The sequence below is a fragment of the Brachyhypopomus gauderio genome, chromosome 9 (assembly GCF_052324685.1).
Source record: "Brachyhypopomus gauderio isolate BG-103 chromosome 9, BGAUD_0.2, whole genome shotgun sequence".
Lineage (NCBI taxonomy): Eukaryota > Metazoa > Chordata > Actinopteri > Gymnotiformes > Hypopomidae > Brachyhypopomus > Brachyhypopomus gauderio.
The window spans coordinates 12,485,253-12,491,252 of NC_135219.1; the positions used below are offsets into that span (position 1 = coordinate 12,485,253).

The 6,000-nt window shown below is 43.5% G+C and overlaps 1 long non-coding RNA gene across 1 annotated transcript; it reads left to right on the top strand.

Moving 5' to 3' along the window:
* Positions 1-3,627: 3,627 nt before the first annotated feature.
* Positions 3,628-5,596, top strand: LOC143523078 (uncharacterized). The gene is made up of 2 exons (XR_013133210.1): positions 3,628-4,063; positions 4,494-5,596. It is a non-coding gene; the product is annotated as an uncharacterized LOC143523078 (long non-coding RNA).
* The last annotated feature ends 404 nt before the right edge of the window (positions 5,597-6,000 follow it).

The following is a 6,000-nucleotide window of genomic DNA, read 5'->3' on the forward strand; positions in this document are numbered from 1 at the left end:
ACTACTAAGACAATGTGGAACCCCAAGCCATTTTCTTACAGCCTTATTAACAATTCTTTCTAGCCTCTCAACTTCAGTCATTGGAATATCATACACTGTCAGTGGCCACCTTAGACGAGGCAACAATCCAAACTGCAAACACCATAACTTTAATTTACCTGGCAAAAAGGACTTATCGATACTATTAATAGCCTCACCCAATTCCTTCCTTAACTCTACAACCTGCTCTTTGTCGTTCAGTGCTGCGGTGTACCACCTACCTAGACTCTTAACTGATTTCTCCAGAATAGATGGTATAACTTCTCCCTCCATCACATACTTTTCTTGTGTCAACTTCCCTTTCACAATTGAAACACTCCTAGACTTACTGGGTTTAACCTTCATCCTAGCCAGCCTAAGATTATCACCTAGCTTCTCCAACAGCCGCCGAGCACATGGAACAGTTGTCGTCAATGTAGTCATGTCATCCATGTATGCCCTAATCGGTGGGAGCCGGGTGCCATCATGCAGCCTCTCCCCACCTACAACCCACTTAGAAGCCCTAATAATCACCTCCATTGCCATTGTAAATGCCAATGGTGAGATTGTGCACCCTGCCATTATACCTACTTCCAGACGTTGCCAAGATGTAACAAACTCCTCTGTGCTGAAACAAAACTGAATGTCTCCAAAATAGGCTTTAACTAACCTCGTAATCTCATCAGGAACCTGAAAAAATTCAAATGCTTTCCACAACAGAGCATGTGGTACCGAACCAAAAGCGTTAGCCAGATCCAAGAATACCACATGTAGGTCTCTTCTCTCTGCTCTTGCTGTTTGAATCTGGTGCCAAATCATGCTACTATGCTCTATACACCCTGAAAAACCTGTAATCCCTGCTTTTTGCACCGATGTATCAATTAACTTATTCTTTTTCAGAAACGCTGCCAACCTACGTGCAACTACACTAAAGAATATTTTACCCTCCACATTAAGCAAGCTTATGGGACGAAACTGCTCTATGGCTACAGAATCCTTCTCTTTCGGAATAAGAACACCACCTGCCCTTCGCCAATCCTTTGGGATAATCCCCTTCTTCCACACTATAATCATCAACCTCCATAACAACTTTAAAACATCTGGCGCACTTTTATATAATCTATATGGAACTCCATTAGGCCCTGGTGCTGAACCTGCTTTTGCACACCGCACTACATCCTGTACCTCACTCCACTTAAGGGGATTAACATCCATCTTCCACTGTAGGTCACCTACTGGCGGAATATCTGCTGGCAATTTCAACTCACTAGTCCTTTCCTCCCTTGAGTACACCTTCTGAAAATGCCCCTCAAGCTCCTTCTTTCCTACCTTTAGGCTCCCTGACTTCTCCTGACTAAACAACGTTTTAACAAATCTAAACGGATCCTTAAAGAATGCCTCTCTAGCGCGCTCTTTCTTCTTCCTTCTTTTCCTCATAGCTTCTGCTCTCCGCAATTTCCCTAACTTACTTTTCAACTCGTCTTGCAGTAACTCAATGCCCTCTCTTTCCTGCTCATCACCCCGCTTCCACTGCTTCCTCAATAACCTTGACTCTTTGACAAGTTTTCCTATTTCTACCTGCCTCCTTGATTTACAAACCGCCTTACTCATTCCTTTCTTCTGCACAACACCAAATCTTGCAACACCATAATCATAGATAACTTTACCTAGCCTGTTCAACTTACTTTCCGCTGTTCCCTTCAACCCTTCCAACATCCCTTTCAAATCCTCATTAACACTCCTCCACAACATTTTATCACCTGCCCCAGGCCATTTAACCTTCGATCTGTGCCCTAACCCTTTCTCTCTTCCCTTTTGCTTTCCACTAACACCTGGCCCATCACCGCTATCCTCCTCTCCACCTCCTGTGCTTGAGTTGGCCTCTATAGTAACAAGGGTGTTGATATCCTGCGGACTGTGGTAACTAACCTGCCGCTGGACTTCAGCCGACTGACTCGAACAATTCTGTGCAAGGTATTGTTCAATGCGGGGCCCCTGCACTCCTTCACTCAAACATTTCATCTTCCCTTGGTGAATCCTCAGCCCTCTCACTGACGTGACCTTGCGCCACCCACACACGCAAGTCTGCAGCGCCTTTTCCCCTACCACCCTGCCTGCCTGTATGCTCAACCCACTTCTCGTAGTCATGTCCGTTCCAGAGTCCGTAACCGTGTTATCCACCTGTGAGTCATCTTCCACCCCTGCTCTCGCTGACTCTTGGGGTATTGCTTTTTATTCCTCAATGTAGCTTACTTGGTTGCACACACATGGGTACCATGGTGGCTGCTGCCATGAGTTGCTAGCCCATGGCAGCACCGTTAGGGTCTGTTCCCTCTTGTCAGCTGTCTTTCCAAGCTGTCACAGAGTCTTTCCCCTGTTGTCAGCTGCCCTTTTCACAGCAGTCACTAGTTTAACTAGACACCAAGTAACATAAAACAGGAAGATGATAAATCCTGCACCTAACATTCAGAGTCATGCAACAGGCTTGGCTAGGATGTATTAACCAACCAACAACCATGATCTAATAATACTTACACAATACTACTAAGAAGACAAGATAGATTTCACACACCCTATGCACACACTAGTTGCTTGAACAGAACACAGCAGCAGCTACAATCTGATACTGGCTCGACAAGGATCCAGAAGCACAGCGCACTATGTTCATGGTCCATTGCCTCAACTGCCAAGTACTCAGACCACCAAACAAACCTGGACTGACCTTCAAAACAAAGTGACATGGACACACACAATACCTTGCAAGCTTTTCCTTGGGGTCATCAGGAAGGCACCTCCCTTCGTTGGTGTTTCGATGAATTGAGCCCCCAACACCTCCAGAAGGCTCATCAGTGGAGTCTGGCGTCCCAGACCCACCCCCCTCCAAGCTCACAATGTAGCCCATCACAAAATTACCAACAACCCTGCTACCCGACGGCTATCGGAAAAGCCAAGTGACAATCCTACCCATATCTCAACATCACACCCACCAAACAATTTATCTCTTCAAGTACTATCCTTACCCCACCTACCCTCAGCCCTTCTTAGCCACACCCACTGACTAGATCTCTCAGCTACCTCTGACAACTCCTTTACCACTGCTCTCATGCCACAGCCTCTAAATCCAAACTCAGCCAGTAGTCTTGTGGCAGACTTCGCCACGAAACCCCTAGCCCCTACCTCTACAGGTCTAATATATGCTTGCCAGCCCCGCTCTCTTACCTCAGCCACCAAATCTGCATACTTCAACCTTTTCCTTTCATATGCTGCATCAACTTCGTCCTCAAACGGAACAGTTAGCTCTATGAAATACACTATTCGCTTACTTTCAGAGTACAACACAACATCTGGCCTCAAGTTTGTGACAACAATACACTCTGGAACCTGCAATTTACAGCCTACATCAACCAACAGTTTCCAATCTCTTGCATCAGCCCACTTATCGCCAACTTTTGAAAACTGTGCTGGCTCCTTGCTATGCTGCCCCTCACACACAAACCTAATTACTCTATTGGAACTAGCAACTGGCATGCCACTAACTTCCAAACGCTTCTTATCAAGTGCACCTGCCAGTGATTTAAGTACCTGATTATGCCTCCATGTATAACGTATGGAAGAAAAATAGTTCCATCGGATTTTGAATTCGTATTTGAAGCACTGAATTTGTTTGCCCTTGAATTTGAAGCTCTGAATTTTTTTTGCACTGAAATTATGCATCTGAATTTTGTTGCCTTTGAATTTAATGCTTATTAAAATACAATGAAAAAAAATTCGAGCGTTAAAAAATTCAAAAGATTTTTTTTCAAGTTGCTCGAATTCGATTGGTCAAATTTGGCTCACAAAATACGCGTGCAAAATTTCGCGTGCTAAAATACGAGTTCAAAGATATTCAGAGTAAACATCCGGGACACAAAGGATGAGCAATCGATTCAAGACTCCAATCGAACCAAATCCAACCAATCACGCTCCACTGGTCACGGCGCTGTTTGAAGCCACAGGCGGAGAGAGAAAGTGAGTTATGTCGGCGCACGGGATCGGCTCCTCTTCGGTGAGTGTATTTACTCCTTTATTTGTCTATTGTGGTGTTTTTAAGATTCAGTAAGATACAGTAAACGACGTGTTGCACATCAGAGGTTTGCGCTGGACTGATCTTTTTTTAACTCGCTCTGAACTCGCTATGTAGTCAACGTAGCTGCGTATGTGTGTGTCCGTCAGTCCACACTGTGCTTTATGATATTATATTTATCATAAAATCATTACATTCGTTTATTACTTCCTTACCAGTCGAGTAGTTTACAGCTGTTTTCAACTGTCTCCGTGGGGTAATGGTTAGTGACGAGAGCTTCGGACAAAACGGGCCTGACGAGCGATTTGTTTTTTTAAATTATTATTATATGTATAAAATCTTTCTCTCTGAGTTTACTTTTGGATAAGGAATTTATTTTTTCATTTTCTCTTCTGTTTATTACTCTAAACAGGTAGTTGGACGTGTCACAAGACAGATCAAGCAGTTAATGCCCGGTTCACACTACACGATTTTAGGCTGGTTTTTCAGTCGCCGACTGATCGGCGACAGAAACTGTGGTCGGAGGCAAATCGGCGATCACTCGTGTGAACTGCTGAAAGACGCTCGCCGAGCCGTCGCCGACTCGTCGCAGACGACCGGCAGATATCTAGCATGTTTAATATCTAGCAGTCGGCGACTGAGAGTCGGCAGCAGCGTCTAGCTACAGCCAATGGGAACGCGGAGAGAGAACCGCGGCACCGCTGAAGATATCTCTGAAGAATGTAAAAAACTTTCAAGAATGCTTTCAAAACAGTAACCCAGCAAACACACAAACTCCTCACCTTTCTTACAACTTTACTACAACACTGTGTTTAAGTTATTGTGACAGCACTGGAGAAATAGTGCGATTGATTATATATATGTTCACTGCAACGGAGAGATGAAATAATTCTGGCAACTTGGGACTATGGAGTGTTTAAACGGTAAAAAAAAATAATAACGAAAATGTGGAGTACATGTACATTGTTTTTTTCTTCTATGTGGTGTTGCTGGTTCTCGCGAGAGTTTCGTTTTCGTGTTCTCGTGTTTTTGGACGGCAGCCAGATGAGTCGGCGATTCCCCAGTCGTGTAATTCGTGAGCCCGCGTCGCCGATCAGTTATGTAGTGTGAAAGCCACAACAACTGACAGACTCGCGATTACAGCACGACCAGTCGTGTAGTGCGAACGGCACAAAAACCTGGCGACTGAAAAGTCGTGTAGTGTGGCATTAGACGAGGGATTAAAGAATCCCCAATGTGGACAGTGCTCACTCGACGACCTGACAGTGGCCTTGCTTTTTCCAAAAGAGGCAGAAGGGAATTTGACTAACTCATTTTTGAAAACTTCAACTCTTAATAAAATGAAAGTGAGTCAAGCATGAGTTTTAATTAGTTTTATTTTCTGTGGTGTATAATTTTTACCTTTATGTCAAACATCAGAATAACAAAATTGGGCAATCAAACAACTTTTGATTGTATCCATTTACTGCAATGTCTCCTACTCTGTAAATAATTAAAAAAATTAATGAAGCTGCATCTCAGTTTTTTATTGTTTTTTTTATTACTCAAACTAAAACTGATGACAAAATTTGCCATTAATTTTTCATTCATATGGTCTTAACTTTGTAAAGATGTTATTTTATTCCAATTCTCAGACCAGTTGTTTCAAATAGACAGGAAATTCTCACAAAACTGGACAGCTGAAATGTAAAGATCACAGCCAGAGGACTGGGATGCAGCTCCTGGGTTAACTGCATCTCTCAAAGCTGTCATCTGTTCATCTGTCAGTGGGCATTCTGTGTGTGGTACAATGATATTTGAGTGGTCATCAATGGGAAGTCCAGTGTTGTCCCACTCAATATTGGGAATCTCCATTCCCTACAAATAAGTTGTATACACTTATGTGGATAAAATAGCCACTTGCAAACTTTATACATAAA